At 44.4% G+C, this 16,551-nt stretch overlaps 1 protein-coding gene and 1 pseudogene across 1 annotated transcript in view; both read left to right on the forward strand.

Annotated features, from left to right (window-relative positions):
* The first annotated feature begins 1,918 nt into the window (after nucleotides 1-1,918).
* LOC129479397 (dual specificity protein kinase CLK2-like) lies at nucleotides 1,919-5,195 on the forward strand (annotated as a pseudogene).
* The window catches only part of TRA2A (transformer 2 alpha homolog), a 99,388-nt gene continuing 84,790 nt past the window's right edge, over nucleotides 1,954-16,551 (forward strand). The window contains exon 1 of the mRNA XM_063636321.1: nucleotides 1,954-1,972. The gene's annotated coding sequence lies outside the window, so the exon portion shown is untranslated. The remainder of the gene's footprint in view (nucleotides 1,973-16,551) is intronic.

Consider the following 16,551-nt stretch of genomic DNA (forward strand, 5'->3'; position numbering starts at 1 on the left):
AAGAGCTGGCTGGGCGCAGTGGCTCACGCCTGTAATCCCAGCACTTTGGGAGGCCGAGGCGGGCAGATCACTAGGTCAGGAGATCAAGACCATCCTGGCTAACATGGTGAAACCTAGTCTCTACTAAAAATACAAAAAATTAGCCAGGTGTGGTGGCACGCGCCTGTAGTCCCAGCTACTCGGGAGGGCGAGACAGGAGAATCACTTGAACCCTGGAGGCAGAGGCTGTAGTGAGCCGAGATCGCACCACTGCGCTCCAACTCCAGCTTGGGCGACAGAGCGAGACTTCGTCTCAAAAAAAAAAAAAGAAAAAGAGCTGAACAGGCTCTTAACTAAGGAAGAAATCCAAATAACTGATAAACATATGAAAAAGCATCGACCTCATATGAGGACAAGAAAATTTAAATCACAATGAGAGAATAACATGCCACCCACCAGAATGGCTAAAACAGAAAAAGATTGACGATTACAAATGTTGACCACAGTGGAGCAATGGTAATTCTCATACTTTGCCATAGGCAAAGTAAACTAATACAGCAGTTTGGAAAAAGGAACAAGCTACATTCGACAATAGAGATGAATCTTAAAAACTTAATATTAAGAAAAGGAAACTATTCACAAAATAATACATACTGTGTTATTCCATTTTTGTAAGGTTCAAAAACAGGAAAAAAGAATGTATACTTAGGTGTTAAAACTGTAAAGAAAAGCAAGGAATTGATCATCATAAAAGGGAGGTTAGTTGCTACCTCTGAGACCAAAGGAGCCCTGTGAGGAGGGATTTGAGACTGCAAAGTGGGAATGGGGTTGTAATTCTACAAATCTTCTATTCCTTGGTATGGGTGGTAGTTACACTGCTGTGGGCTTTGTAATAATTCATTAGAGTATGTATTTATTGTTTATGCATTTTTCCACATATGTGTTATGTTTCCCAGTTAAAAAAATAAAAGAGTAGGGGTCTGGAGTCAGATTGCCTTCATTCAATTCCAAGCCCTACAACTGTGTAACCTTGGGCAAGCTCCATAGCCTCTCCAAGCCTCCGTTTCCCATCTGCAAAGTGTAATAAGAGTACATCAAAAGGATATTGTGAGGATTACAATGAGAATGTGAGCTGATGTGTATAAAGTAGTTTTCACAGTACCGCCGTCCCTTGGTATCCATGGGGGATTGATTCCAGGACTCCATAGGATAACAGAATCTGCGGATGCTCAAGTCTCGCAGTTGGCTCTCCGTATCCACAGGTTCTGCATCCACTATTATCATTGTAAGCACACTAAAGCATTAAAGAAAGGCACTGAAGCAAGTAACTTATGCAATGGTCCTTTATGCTAAAGTATGTATGTTAAGCCAATGGCCTATATTTGATTCTAAACAACTCACTATTCACTGTTTCCAAACACTTGTAGTGGCACTCAATAAATACATTGTGGCCAGGAGCGGTGGCTCACGCCTGTAATCCCGGCACTTTGGGAGGCCGAGGCGGGCGTATCACGAGGTCAGAAGATTGAGACCATCCTGACTAACACGGTGAAAGAAATAAGCCATTTTCTATGCGCCTGTTATATGCAAGGCACTGCACTCCCTTGTCACTTGTTAATTTACAAGAAGACTTGCCGGTCCAGGGAAAGGGAGAGGGCAACAGGGACAAGGTTTGTGGAGGGCGGCAAACTGCACTCCACGTGCCGCGGGGCTGCGCTTGCGGAGACCGGGGTTCTGATGCCTGGCGCCGGCTGCCGGGTAGGGGCGCGCGTCCTGCGTAGTTGCCGCGCACGGCCTCCTCGGGCTTCAGGCCGGGCCAATCAGGAGGCGGGCGGGAGGGGGCGCGGCGCCGGGAGGGGGGCGGGGCTGGGTCGGGCTTCGCCGTCGGCCGGCCAGCTGGGAGGGTGGCTTTGGCTTCCCCACCCGCCATGGAGCAGCTGACGTTGCCTCCCGGCGGCGCGGCGGAGGTGGACGAGTACCTGGAGTACCGGAGGTGAGGCTGTGGCTCCGGGCCTGCCCCCCGCCGCTCCGAGGGGCCAGGATCCCTGGGCAGGGGGCGCGGGCAGGGGCCCGGCGGGCGTCCGCGGGGGTTCCCAGAATCTGTGCCTGGGCTGTTGGGGGAGGCCTAGATGAATTCCAGTTTAGTCTTTGCCTAATTAAATATTGTAGGGCCACGCAGTTCTATGCAATGATGAGTCTTCCGATGCCATTTAAGAGGTTCCTCTGCTCCCTTCCAAGAAGGATGACTAACTCCAGACTGATACAGAGGTCCAGCCGTTTTTTAAATGGCCATTGAAAACATGCACATCGAGTACTCGGGGCTATAGAAGTTAGCATACATCAAATTAACCCAGTAATAGGGTCAACCGTGAACTTCTGAACGCGCTCCCCACCCCGAGGTGTTGGTTTTAGGAGAAAGGCACCGACTGGTGTTTGGTGTTCTAGAAAAACCCCTTCCGAAACTGGAAACGTAGCCGCTCCTTTGGCCTGAGGACACGGTTCGTTGTCCTGGGTCCTGAGCGAGGATGATGCACCTGCAGCGACGCCCTCTTTTTCCGCTTCCTGGGGTTTTTTATCGTCCAGAATCTGGGCGAATGGGAAGTCCTGGAGAGGACCGCCTGAGGACGCGGAGTTGGGGCGGGAGGATGTGTGTGTACAAGCAGAGGGGAGACGCTCCAGGCTCGGCCAGGGAGGCCGGAGCGAGCGACAGGGCCTCCTCTGCGGCATCGTGGGCGGCCCAGATGACCCAGAGGTGTGCACGCAGACGGCCCCCCAGCTGACTACACTCCCCTGCTCTGACTGCCCCGTTGGTGTAGTTTTGGGTAACCCTTAGAACTGCCTGGAGATTCTGAACCAGAAGAATAAGGGCTAGGAGCTTGATGGGGTCAGTTCCCACGCCCGGTTCAGGGTCAGAACAACCACCATCCCGTCCTCGCCCAGAGCAGAGCCGGCTCCTTGAGCCTCCAGTTCTCCAGAGCTTTTGCCTGGGAGCAAGCTGCTGGAGCTGGTGTTGACTGATAACTTGGATATTTAGATATGTGAATTGTGGGCCTCCAGTTGACTCTTGCCTAGCTCCGAACATGTTAGGGCAGACCTGGTGGGAAATTATGTAGTTATTTAATCAGTTATTCGGTTCCTTTGAAGAACATGTTGCTTTAGCAACCCCCAAAGTGAACCCAGATACGCAGGACTACTGATTGTTACATCAGAGTTTTTGAAAACTCCAGTACTCGAAACAGGCCGACAGTTAAGGAGAGGCGCGCAGGACTGAAGCAGAGCCCGAGAACGGGGCGGGAGGTCCCAAGGTCCCGGGTTGGGGGGGTGGAGCAGCACTTCGTCGCCGCGGGGGTGCCAGGACTCCAGCCGCAGTGCCGCCACCATCATGGACTTCCTGCGGGACAAGCGCACGGGCCTTGCCGCCAGAAGGATGCCTTATCCTCGAAGCTACCATTCCTCAGAGCGAGGCAGCCGGGGGAGTTACCGTGAACACTATCGGAACCGAAAACATAAGCGACGAAGAAGTCGCTCCGGGTCAAGCAGTAGTGACCGGACACGACGGCGCCGGCGAGAGGACAGCTACCATGTCCAGAGGAGGCGCAGCCGGACATTTAGCCGCTCGTCTTCGCAGCACAGCAGCCGGAAAGCCAAGAGCGTAGAGGACGACGCTGAGGGCCACCTCATCTACCACGTCGGGGACTGGCTACAAGAGCGATATGAAATCGTTAGCACCTTAGGAAAGGGGACCTTCGGCTGAGTTGTACAATGTGTTGACCATCGCAGGAGTGGGGCTCGAGTTGCCCTAAAGATCATTAAGAATGTGGGGAAGTATAAGGAAGCAGCTCAACTTGAGATCAACGTGCTGGAGGAAATCAACGAGAAAGACCCTGACAAGAACCTCTGTGTCCAGATGTTTGACTGGTTTGACTACCATGGCCATATGTGTATCTCCTTGGAGCTTCTGGGCTTTAGCACCTTCGATTTCCTCAAAGACAACAACTACCTGCCCTACCCCATCCACCAAGTGCGCCACATGGCCTTCCAGCTGTGCCAGGCTGTCAAGTTCCTCCATGATAACAAGCTGACACATACAGACCTCAAGCCTGAAAATATTCTGTTTGTGAATTCAGACTATGAGCTCACCTACAACCTAGAGAAGAAGTGACATGAGCACAGTGTGAAGAGCACAGCTGTGCGGGTGGGAGACTTTGGCAGTGCCACCTTTGACCATGAGCACCACAGCACCATTGTCTCCGCTCACCATTACTGAGCACCAGAGGTCATCCTTGAGTTGGGCTGGTCACAGCCTTGTGATGTGTGGAGTATAGGCTGCATCATCTTTGAGTACTATGTGGGCTTCACCCTCTTCCAGACCCATGATAACAGAGAGCATCTAGCCATGATGGAAAGGATCTTGGGTCCTATCCCTTCCCGGATGATCTGAAAGACAAGAAAACAGAAATATTTTTACCGGGGTCGCCTGGATTGGGATGAGAACACATCAGCTGGGCGCTATGTTCATCAGAACTGCAAACCGCTGCAGCAGTATCTGACCTCAGAGGCAGAGGAACACCACCAGCCTTCGATCTGACTGAAAGCATGCTAGAGTATGAACCAGCTAAGCGGCTGACCTTGGGTGAAGCCCTTCAGCATCCTTTCTTCGCCTGCCTTTGGACTGAGCCACCCAACAAGTTGTGGGGCTCCAGTTGGGATATCAGTCCGTGACCATCAGGCCCTGGGCCTCCCTGCGTCTTTTATAGCAGTGAGTGTCCAGTCCAAGACACTGGTTCTTTTTTATAAAAGAGAAGAGAGCCAGAGTTCACTCCTTCCTGCTGGTTCTCTGTATACCTGTGAATATATGGAACAGTAAATATGAAAGAACTTGTACCTATCACTTCAACCCCTGCATTGTACATAATGCTATTCCATCCACACACTTTCCACCCTCACCTGCCCCCTCATACAGAGTTGGATGGGGGCCGAGTGAGGAAACCAGGTGGCATCTACCCCATGTTTTATAAGGAATTTTGTAGTCTTTGTGAAATGAAATAACATGCTTCATTTGACCCCCCCAAAAAAATTAGTTGGGCGTAGTGGTGCACACCTGTGGTTCCAGCTACTCAGGAAGCTTACACAGAAACATTGCTTGAGCCTGGGAGGCAGAGGTTACAGCAAGCCAAGATTAGGCCACTGCACTCTAGCCTGGGTGATAGAGTGAGACCCTGTCTCAAAAATTTAAAAAAAAAAAAAAAGTGAAGTGAGCCTCCCTAAAGGGCACCATTGTTGGGAAGGCCTAAATCTGGAAGTGCCTTCCACTGATCCTTCAGTGAGGAGTGCCTGACCCTTCATGGAAGTTCTCTTTTTCCACATAATATAGTCCAAAAGGTTTCATATGGAGGAGTCTTGACAGGTCAGGGGAGGGAGAGGCCCAACCTGCCTCTTAGGGTTTGGTAGGGTTTGGGAATGTGAGAGAGGCCTGTTAACCATGAGAAAAACTCCTAGTCCAAAGTAAAATAAAAGAGTTTGGGCCAAGACAAATTATTTTAATTCTCTATGCCTTATGCTGGGAACTCATCTTGCCCCAATTCAAATGTAAGCCTTCCTTATAGAAAGTAATTTTTTATTTTTTTGAGACGGAGTTTTGCTCTTGTTGCCCAGGCTGGAGTGCAATGGCGTGATCTCGGCTCACCTCAACCTCCACCTCCCGGGTTCAAGTGATTCTCCTGCCTCGGCCTCCCAAGTAGGTGGGATTACAGGCATGCACCACCACTCCCAGCTAGTTTTGTATTTTTAGTAGAGACAGGGTTTCTCCATGTTGGTCAGGCTCGCCTCGGACTCCTGACCTCAGGTGATCTGCCCCGCCTCAACCTCCCAGAGTGCTAGAATTACAGGCATGAGCCACCGCACCTGGCCTAGAAAGTAAATCTTAATCTTTAAAACTCCCAGATATAAAGGGCAAAAAGGCAAAGGTGAACATTCAAATAATCAAGATCATAATGACTATTATTTTTCCTAGGAGACTCAACGTCATGCTCACACACATTCAGTGAGATGGATTTTAACCAAACAGAAGGCACAAATATATATCTTTTCTCACTAATTTGCCTGTCTGCAAAAATTACCTACATTGTGTTCATTATTATAAAATTCGAAATAATTACCCCATGTAAAGTAAATGAAATGATGAATGCTATTTTATTTAAAACTCATTACTATAACTTTTTTCCATATAAGGAGCTAGGTTTAGAAATTAAAGTCTCCGAATAGGCCGGGCATGGTGGCTCATGCCTCTAATTCCAACACTTTGGGAGACTGGGGCAGAAGGATGGCTTTTGGCCAGGAGTTCAAGGCTGCAGTGAGCTATAATAGTGCCATAACACACCAGCCTGGGCAACAGAATGAGACCCTGTCTCTTAAAATATATATATAAATATATATAGATGGCTGGGCACCGTGGCTCATGCCTGTAATACCAACACTCTGGGAAGCTGAGGCAGTTGGATCACCCGAGGTCAGGAGTTCCAGACCAGCCTGGCCAACATGGTGAAACCCCGTTTCTACTAAAAATACAAAAAATTAGCTGGGCATGGTGTCAGACACCTGTAATCCCCAGCTACTCAGGAGGCTGAGGCAGGAGATTCGCTTGAACTCAGGAGGCAGAGGTTGCAGTGAGCTGAGCTTGTGCCGTTGCACTCCAGCCTGGTCAACAAGAGTGAAACTCTGTATCAAAAAAAAAAAGTATATATATGTGTGTTTGATAAATCCCAAGGATAAAGTAATTTTACTTGGCTAATTGCAATTTTATAAACTAAAAGGACAAAAAGGAATAGCTGTGACAGACATTTCTAATGAATCATCTTTATTGCTGTAAACTCATAGAAAACTGTTAAAATTGTTACTATAGTGAATAATAAAAGGAAAGTATTTTCAGAACTTCCAGGCCAAATTTGATGTGCCAAATTGATTCCAAAAACTGTAAGGGTAAAGGGACCCATACAAGACTTGAATTCATTCCTTCTACACCATCCCTGACATTTGAAGGTCATCCAGCTTCAAACAAAACAAAACAAAAAAAAACACTCAAGTGATAGTAAACTCACTACTTTCAAAGGAACTTTATTTAATCTTCAGGAAACTTCATTTTTAAAGTTCTTCTGTATATTGAAAAGAAATCTTTCTTCCATCTACCTCTTGGCCTGAGTCCTATCCTTTAGGACCATACCTTCAAGAACAATTGTTCGTCATGCTTCCTCTGCATCTGCTCTTTTCCAAGGTCTATCAGGTTCTTTTTTTTTTTTTTTTTTTTAAGAGACAGGGTCTCCCTATGTTGCCCAGGCTGGTCTTGAAATCCTGGGCTCAAGGGATCCTCCTGCCTCAGCCTCCCAAAGTGCTAGGATTACAGGCATGAGCCACCACACCTGGCTCTAAGGCCTTTCAGTTCTGAGGATGAGTGATTTGGGTTGAGTTCGGCTGTGCGGTTCTCCTGCCAGTCTTACTTGGAATCACTTATGCAGCTGCAATCATCAGGCAGTCTGACTGGGGCTAGATGGTCTAAGATGACCTCATTCCTTGTATCAAACACTGTTCTGAGCATTTTACTTGCATTATCTCTGTTACTTTCTCAACAACCTAGGAGATAAACCCTATTATTATGTCGTATTAGAAATGAATATAGGTGAAAAAGAAATTTAAAAAAATAAAAAAGAAATGAATATAGTTGATACACTGAACAGGTGGGACTCAGTTATATTTGGAAAAACAACTGGCTTTCTTTTCTCCACTTTTCATTCAAACCTGTTCTAGAGGGATGACTTGCTTTAGAAGCAAGCCCTGTGACTTATCTGGTCACTCTTAAGATAATAAAAAGTCTGATTTTTGCTGGGCACAGTGGCACACACTTGTAGTCCCAACTACTCAGGAGGCTGAGACAGGAGGATCATTTGAGCCCAAGAGTTCAGATCCAGCATCCAACCTGGGCAACATTGTGAGACCTCCTCTCTCTTTTTTTTTTTTTTTTTTTTTTTTTTTTTTTAAGAGATAGAGTCTCACTCTGTCACCCAGGCTGGAGTGCAGTGATGCCATCACAGCTCATTGCAGCCTCTAGGCATGAGCCACTGCGCCTGGGCTTTTTTTTCTCTCGAGACAGGGTCTGACCAGGCATGGTAGCTCATGCCTGTAATCCTAGCACTTTGGGAGGCCAAGGTGGGAGGATAGCTTGAGCTCAGGAGTTCGAGACCAGGCTGGGCAACACGGTGAGACCTCATCTAAAAAAAAAAAAAAAAAAAGAGGGAGAGAGGGAGAGAGACACGGTATCACACTGTCACCCAGGCCACAGGCCCTCACCACAATGCTCAACTAATTTGTTAATATTTGTAGACAGGTTCTCTCCATATTGCCCAGGCTGGTCTTGAACTCCTGGGCTCAGGCAATCCTCCTGCCTTCACCTCCAAAAATGTTGGGATTACAGGCATCAGCCACCACACCCAGCTATATTTTTATTTTTTTTCTTAAATGTTTTTACGTACCCAGGAAAGATCTGAGAGAAGAGTCCTATTTTAACATTCCATCACGTGAGGAAAGTAAGGTTTTAAAATTTTAAATAACTTGTTCTAGGTCACAGATAATAAAAAGAACAATTGGATTCAAAAATTAATGTCATGGGTACTATGTTCAGTACCTGGGTGATGGGATCAATCATACCACAAACCTCAGCATCATGCAATATAACCAAGTAACAAACCTGCACATGTATCTTCAAATCTAAGATAAAAGTTAAAAAGAACGAAAGAAAGATATTCTTATTTTTCCTTGCAAAAAAATTAGCGTCTTAAATATGGTTACAAATTTCATCTTGAGAGATTTAACCTATTGTTCTGGGATTTATTTTATTTTTTGAGACAGTCTTGCTCTGTTGCCCAGGCTGCAGTGCAGTGGTGCCATCATAGCTCACTGCTGCCTTGAACTCCCAGGCTCAAGTGATCCACCCACCCCCACCTGCCCCTGCCTCAGCCTCTTGAGTAGCTAGAACTATAGGCATGCCCCTCCATATCCAGCTAGTTTTTTAAAATTTTTGTAGAGACAGGCTCTTGCTCTGTTGCCCAGGCTGGTCTCAAATTCCTGGCCTCAAGTAATCCTGCCTCAGCCTCTCAAAGTGCTGGGAGGCATGAGCCACTGCCCAGCTGGATACAGTGTTTTTTATCACAAAGGTAATACCTATTAATCTTTTTTCAAAAATTCAAACATATAGAAATATAGAAACTGAACATCTCCCATAATCCCATTCTTCAAGACAACTGGTTTATCAAGTGAATAAGTTTTAAAAAGTCACTCAGGGGCATAGAAATGAGATGCTCATACCCCTCAGTTCATGCCCTCCTACTACTATTGATCAGTGCAAGGTTCCTCTTTGTTACTTGTATTATTTATTCCTTCATCCCTATTCTCTTCTCCTTACAGAAACCCACTCCAGTATACTTAATTAAAGGTTCTTCCAATACTCTTTCCTACATTTATTTAAGTAAATAGCATAGAGTACTGGTTAGGACTCTGAAGACAGTCTTCCTGAGTTCTATTCTGGCTCTGCTACTTACCAGCTATGTGACCACAGGCAACTTACTTAGTCTCTATATGCCTCAGTTTTCTCATTAAAAACAATTTAAAAAAAATACTAGTACTTACCTCATAGGATTGTTATAAAGAGTTAATGTTTAGTTTAATGAGCTTATACTTATTAAGTGCTTAGAACAGAGTCTGGCACATATTAGACGCTATATGGTATTAAATAAATGTCAGCCAGGCAAGGTAGGTCACACCTGTAATCCCAGCACATTGGGAGACCTAGGCAGATGGATTGCTTGAGCCCAGGAGTTGGAGACCAGCCTGGCTAACATGGCGAGACCCTGTCTTTACTAAAACATACAAAAAATAGCTAGGTGCTATGGCATGCGCCTATAATCCCTGCCTCTCAGAAGGCTGAAGTGGGAGGATTGCTTGAGCTTGGGAGGTCGAGGCTGCAGTGGGCCATGATTGCACCATTGCACTCCAACCTGGGCCACAGAGACACTGTCTCAAAAAAAAAAGAAAGAAAGAAAAATAAATGTCTACTATTGAAAAACATAAATAATATTCAGTTTCTTCTTTATCTCTTTCAATATTATTTTTTGAGATCTACCCATATTATGATACATAAATCTAACCCCATGCCACAGTTTACCTGTCCATTCCCTTAATCAGGCCCTTAACATTTGTGGGGTCTGAGGCAAGAAATCAAAGGCAGCCTATATATCATAAGTTCAAATATTTAAAAGTCATAAGTGATGCCGGGCGCAGTGGCTCACACCTGTAATCCCAGCACTTTTGGAGGCCGAGGAGGGTGGATCACGAGGTCAGGAGTTCAAGACCAGCCTGGCCAACATGGAGAAACTCCATCACTACTAAAAACACAAAAATTAGCCAGGTGTGGTAACGCACCCTGTAGTCCCAGCTACACGGGAAGCTGAGGCAGAAGAATCACTTGAACCCGGGAGGTGAAGATTGCAGTGAGCCAAGATCACACCACTGCACTCCAGCCTAGGCAACAGAGTGAGACTCCATCTCAAAAAAAAAAAGAAGTCATAAGTGATAATAACATGCCGTAAAATTAGGTATTTATTCTTCTTCCTTGCCAAATATTCCTTTGTAAAGACAAATTTAACCTTTTCATTCAGACTTAGATAATTTTTTAAAAAGAAAAATTGAAATGCATCTGTAAAACTCTGAGTTTTATATGACTTAGAATTGGCATAACATCAAAGAGGGCTAAAATTAATTATTTTTACCCACATCTTCTGTTGATGGATGATGACATCTGGATGAGTTTTAAAGACCTATGTAATTCAAAAATTAGATATTTATTATAAAACTTTATTTTTCTGCCTTTCTTTTTCAGCCAAATCACTATAACAATCAAAACCTTCCCCTATTTCCTTTTCTACTGGCAGCAAGACCAATGCAGACAAACGTTTTTGAGTGGTTATAGAGATATAATTTTTTTTCTGAGACAGAGTCTTGCTAAAATGCCCAGGCTGGAGTGCAGTGGTGCCATCCGGTTCAAGAGATTCTCCTGCCTCAGCCTCCTGAGTAGCTCAGATTACAGACGTGCACCACCACGCCCAGCTAATTTTTGTGTTTTTAATAGAGATGGGGGTTTCACTATGTTGGCCAGGCTGGTCTCGAACTCCTGACCTCAGGTGATCCACCTGCCTAGGCCTCCCAAAGTGCTGGGATTACAGCCATGAGCTACTGCACCCGGCCAATTTTTGTATTAATTTGGAGAAATTTCACTCATCTGATGCCATACTTATATTAAAAAATTAACCATGGTCCGGGCACAGTGGCTCACACCTGTAATCCACTTTGGGAGCCCGAGGTGGGTGGATCACCTGACATTAGGAATTCAAGACCAGCCTGGCCAACATGGTGAAATCCCGTTTCTACTAAAAATACAAAAATTAGCCAGGCGTGGTGGCACATGCATGTAATCCCAGCTACTCGGGAGGCTGAGGCAGAAGAATCGCTTGAACCCAGGAGGCGGAGGTTGCAGTGAGCTGAGATTATGCCATTGCACTCCAGTGTGGGCGACAAAGCAAGACTCCATCTCAAAAAAAAAAAAAATGAACCATGAATTTTTAAACATTCACATTGAGGTGTACAACCTGTATACAGTAAAGTGCACAAAGCTTAAGTGTATAACTCAATACCTTTGTGCGTGTTTATGCCCATGTGACCCACTACCCAGATCAAGAAATAGATCAGTTCCCCAGTAAGATCTCTCAGGCCCCTTTCTATTCTGTACCCCATAAAGTAAGCAGTATTCTTTTTTTTTTTTTTTTTTTTTTGGATACAGGATCTCTGTAGCCCAGGTTGGAGTGCAATGGTGCTTTCTGAGCTCACTGCAACCTCTGCCTCCCGGACTCAAGTTGTCCTCCCACTTCAGCTTTGTATTTTTTGTAGAAACACGTTTCACCATATTGCCCAGGCTGATCTCAAACTCGTGGACTCAAGTAATCCACCTACCTCGGTCTCCCAAAGTGCTGGGATTACAAGTGTGAGCCACTGTACCTGGCCCTAAAGTAAGCACTAGTCTTACCTCTAGCATCATATACCATGACAATAAAATGATGCTATTAATTATTTATTGTAATGCATATAACAAATTGTTGTAACAAAAATATTGCAAATATTTTAACTTTACTATACAAATTGCTTTCAGTTATATTGCAATTTTCTTTTTCTTATTTTTTTATTTTTTAAAAAAATTAGAGATGGAGGTCTGGCTATTTTGCGGAGGCTGGTCTCGAACTCCTGGCCTCAAGCAATCTTCCCACCTTGGGCCTTCAAAGTGCTGGGATTACAGGTGTGAGGCACCATGCCTGGCCTATTATCTCTTTAAAACAATATATCCATAGAATATTAAGTTCTGGCCGGGTGCGGTGGCTCACACCTGTAATTCCAACACTTTGGGAGGCCGAGGCGGGTGGATCACCTGAGGTCAGTTCAAGACCAGCCTGGCCAACATGGTGAAACCCCATCTCTACCAAAAATACAAAAATTAGCCAGGAATGGTGGCCCGTGCCTGTAGTCCCAGCTACTCAGGAGGCTGAGACAGGAGAATCATTTGAACCCAGAAGGTGGAGGTTGCTGTGAGCTAAGACCACATCACTGTACTCCAGCCTGGGCAACAGAGTGAGACTCTGTCTCAGAAAAAAAAAAAAAAAGAAGAAGAAGCAGGAGAATATTTATTAAGTTGTTTCAAAGTTTTTAATGCTGGGGCATTACAAAGAAAACTAAAATTGGGAGTATACTAATCAATTTGTTCAAATGTCTCTTCAATCTATCATAGCTAGAAAGCATGCTTTATGGAAATGTTTGATGGTTATTTGTAAATGAATCATCTCATTTATGAAATTTATATAAACTTTTTTGTTTCTTTGCTCTAATTTCTGCATATTTTATTTGAATGTCATCTTGTTCAATATATTTTGTTTTAGAACCATTTTCTCTTCCCTAGAAACAGATACAGAAAAAAAAACTATTTTCTCTAAAATTTAAAAAAATATTTTCTCAAAAGTGAAACTTGGATATGTAAGGTTTTTTGCTAAAGCTTTGCTAACATTAGTAATACCAATGAATAGGAATTAATGACATTAGAAATAGCAATACGAAATAACTGTGACTAGTGCAACTTCAAAATAAATTTCATTCTCCCACAAAGCTCACAAATTGCTCTATGCTTAAAGGTCTTCTTTTGTTTAACTTTTCTAGTGCATTGTATATCTTGTCTAAATTAAATCCAATTACATTAACAAAATTTAATAAACATTTTCCTCCTGTGTTCAAAAGTGATTTTGTTTATACTTCATCAGGGTGTTCAGTGTTTGGGCAGATCAAGAATACTATATTTAGGCCAGGCACAGTGGCCTGTAATCCCAGCACTTTGGGAGGCCAGGGCAGATCAAGAATACTATACTTAGGCCAGGCACAGTGGCCTGTAATCCCAGCACTTTGGGAGGCCAAGGCAGGTGGATCACTTGAAGCCAGGAGTTCGAGACCAGCCTGGCCAACATGGCAAAACCCTGTCTCTACTAAAAATACAAAAATTAGCTGGGCATTCTGGCATGCACCTGTAATCCCTGCTAGTGGGGAGGCTGAGGAATGAGAATCTCCTGAACCTGGCAGTGGAGACTGTAGTGAGGTAAAATCCTGCCACTGCATTCCAGTCTGGGTGACAGAGTGAGACCCTGTGTCAAGAAAAGAAAAAAAAAAAAAAAAGAATAGTGTATTTAGTCTTTGATTTGATCCAGAGAATATCATTGCTATTGGCTGATTAACATCCAACAAATTCGAAGTGGCATAAGTGATTTCAAGAATGTTTCTGGATTTTTGGCTAAAATTATAGCATGTATACTTTATTTTAGCAAGGCCTTTATTGTAGGCTTTATTGTGCTTGGGGTGGAGGATATCACAAAGTTACAGACACACACTACTAGTGCCATACGTGCATCTGTAACAGGATTTACTGGTAGAGCACACACAGTCCCCTGAACTCTTGCTATTTTATAACACAAGCCTGGCCTAGATGTTTTTTTGTTTTTTTTTTTTTTTTGAGACAGAGTCTTACTCTGTCACCCAGGCTAGAGTGCAGTGGCACGATCTTGGCTCACTGCAACCTCTACCTCCTGGGTTCAAGCGATTCTCCTGACTCAGCCTCCCAGGTAGCTGGGATTACAGGCATGCACCACCATGCCCAGCTAATTCTTGTATGTTTAGTAGAGATGAGGTTTCACCATGTTGGCCAGGCTGGTCTCGAACCCCTGACCTCCAGTGATCCACCCACTTGGGTCTCCCAAAGTGCTGGGATTACAGGCATGAATCACCGTGCCTGGCCCTGGCCTGCATGTTCTGAATGCAACTTGGCCAAAGTCTCTGGGGCCAGCCTAAGGCAAAAGACTAGACATGCCATGAATAGCAGTTGAGAAGAGAGGACCTTCCCTCCTCACTGTTATATACTTATAAATTTTTGAACTAAAAGGGAGTGGGGGTGGCTCACGCCTGTAATCCCAGCACTTTGGGAGGCCGAGACGGGCGGATCACCAGGTCAGGAGATGGAGACCATCCTGGCTAACACGGTGAAACCCCGTCTCTACTAAAAATACAAAAAAAAAAAAAAATTAGCCGGGTGTGGTTGCAGGCGTCTGTAGTCCCAGCTACTCGGGAGGCTGAGGCAGAAGAATGGCGTGAACCCGGGGGGCGGAGCTTGCAGTGAGCCGAGATCGCGCCACTGCACTCCAGCCTGGGTGACAGAGCGAGACTCCGTCTCAAAAAAAAAAAAAAAAAGAGAGAATGGGGACTACCTAGTTTCTCCAAGAAAGAAAAAAATATATATATCAAGGGATCTCAGGTCCAGGAAGAACGCCAAGTGTAGAGTGATACATCAAGGGTCTTGGGAACGGCCCTGGAGAATCTCTACCTCCTGGGAACATTAGCATCAGCCAGTGGCCTAGCTGTCCCTCTGCAGACAGGCTCAGTCCTGATGAGCCAGCTCCCTGCTAAGCTACCAAAGGAGGGGAAGAAATGTGCTTCCAGGGCCATCCAGACTTCTTCGCTGGCTTGCTTTGGGCAATCTTTTGAATCAATGCTTGAAAATGTTTTCTCACTTTGTGACTTAAGCCAAAAGCCTGAACTTTTTTTTACAGCAGGTATAAAATCAGTGTATTCCTTAATTTTCTACTTCTTTGTGGGTTTTTTTGGTAGTTCAAATATGTGTGTATATATAATTATTCAACATGACTTTCTACAATCTAGTTGAAGTGAATAATGTAAATATTTCCATTTCTATTTTGTATATGATTTCTTTTCTCACTTTATTAACCATTATTATTATTTTGAATTTCCATCCTGGACAGTGATTGTTATTTATCTGTTTTAAATGTTTAGCCATTCAAAATAATTATTATTTTGGATTATTTTGAATTTTTATCCTGGACCGTCATTGTTATTTATCTGTCTTAAATGTTTAGCTTCTATTTTCAAAATAATTTATTCTAAACCTAGAAAGGTCACACTGTTTTCTGTAAACATTGTGCTGTTAAAATAATATTGGGCAGGCATGGTGGCTCCCGCTTACTATCTGGCATTTTGAGAGGTCAAGGCAGAAGGATTGCTTGAGCCCAGAAGTTTGACATCAGCCTGGGAAACACAGGAAAATCCCATCTTTACAAAAAATAAAGAATTTGCCAGGTGTAGCAGAATGCACCTGTGGTCCCAGCTACTTGGGGGGCTGAGGCAGAAGGATCATTTGAGCCTGAGAGGTTGCAGCTGCGGTGGGGTATAATCAAGCCTCTGCACTCCAGCCTGGGCAACAGAGCAAAAAGTTATCTCAAAATAAATAAAGGCAATCATTCACTTTACCAAAAAAAAAACAACGAATATTTGGTCAAAATAGTTTAAATGAAGTGGAATTTTAAATCTAGTTTTCTGGCAGTGGCTCACGCCTGTAATCCCAGCACTTTGGGAGCCAAGGTGGGCAGATCACTTGAGGTCAGGAGTTAGAGACCAACCTGGCCAACATGGTGAAACTAGGTCTCTACTAAAAATACAAAAATTAGCCGGGTGTGGTGGCACGCACCTGTAATCCCAGCTACTTGGGAGGCTGAGGCATGAGAATTGCTTGAACCTGGTAGGCGGAGGTTGCAGTGAGCCAAGATCACGCCACTGTACTCCAGCTTGGGCGACAGAGCGAGACTCAGTCTCAATAAATAAATAAATAAGTAAATTTAGTTTTTTGAAAACTTGACTAAACCTTCATGTACATATATAATACACATTTCATATGTATTATATATATATGTGTATATATATATATATTTTTTTTTTTTTTCTTGAGACAGGGTCTTGCTCTGTCATCCAGGCTGGAGTGCAGTGGTGTAATCCTGGCTCACTGTAGCCTTGACCTCCCAGGCTTAAACAATTCTCCTAATTGTGTGTGTGTGGATGGGGTCTCACTATGTTGCCTGGGCTGGTCCCAAATTCCTGGGC

This window comes from Symphalangus syndactylus, chromosome 3, assembly GCF_028878055.3.
Source record: "Symphalangus syndactylus isolate Jambi chromosome 3, NHGRI_mSymSyn1-v2.1_pri, whole genome shotgun sequence".
NCBI classification, from domain to species: Eukaryota; Metazoa; Chordata; class Mammalia; order Primates; family Hylobatidae; genus Symphalangus; species Symphalangus syndactylus.